Genomic DNA, 484 nt, shown 5'->3' on the forward strand with positions numbered 1-484 from the left:
GTTTTGTCTTCCCAGGTACACAACGTTGAACGCCACTGCCAAGCTTTAAGAGCAACCAGCCATCCTGCGAGTCTGGCAGACGCAGACCCTTTCCAAAGCAAGCCAAAAGGAAAACTCACACGGTGGCGGGGGAGGGAAGAGTAAAAAATTATTCGCTATAAAACTCCAAAACAAAACAAAAAAATGTACACTTGCATTCTGCCCCAGAAGCATCTGCCACGACTTATTACGCGGAGGCCAAGAGGACCTAATCGTAATGAATGAGCTGGCGCAGCTCCAATACACACACAGCCGGCCACGCACAGGCTCAAGGCCTGCGGGGCCTTTTCACCTCTGGGCGACACCTGACCGATCCCAGGTCGCTCCTCACTGCCTGGGAGCGAGATGCCAACGAACAGACAAAACGGGACCGCTCTGTTCCCCCCCTTTCCTCCCCGAAACGCATTTTGGGGGACTGCGACGGATACCAGCCATCAGCCGGGAG

Source organism: Carlito syrichta, unplaced genomic scaffold, assembly GCF_000164805.1.
Source record: "Carlito syrichta isolate Samal-C Ts95f unplaced genomic scaffold, Tarsius_syrichta-2.0.1 Scaffold303169, whole genome shotgun sequence".
NCBI lineage: Eukaryota > Metazoa > Chordata > Mammalia > Primates > Tarsiidae > Carlito > Carlito syrichta.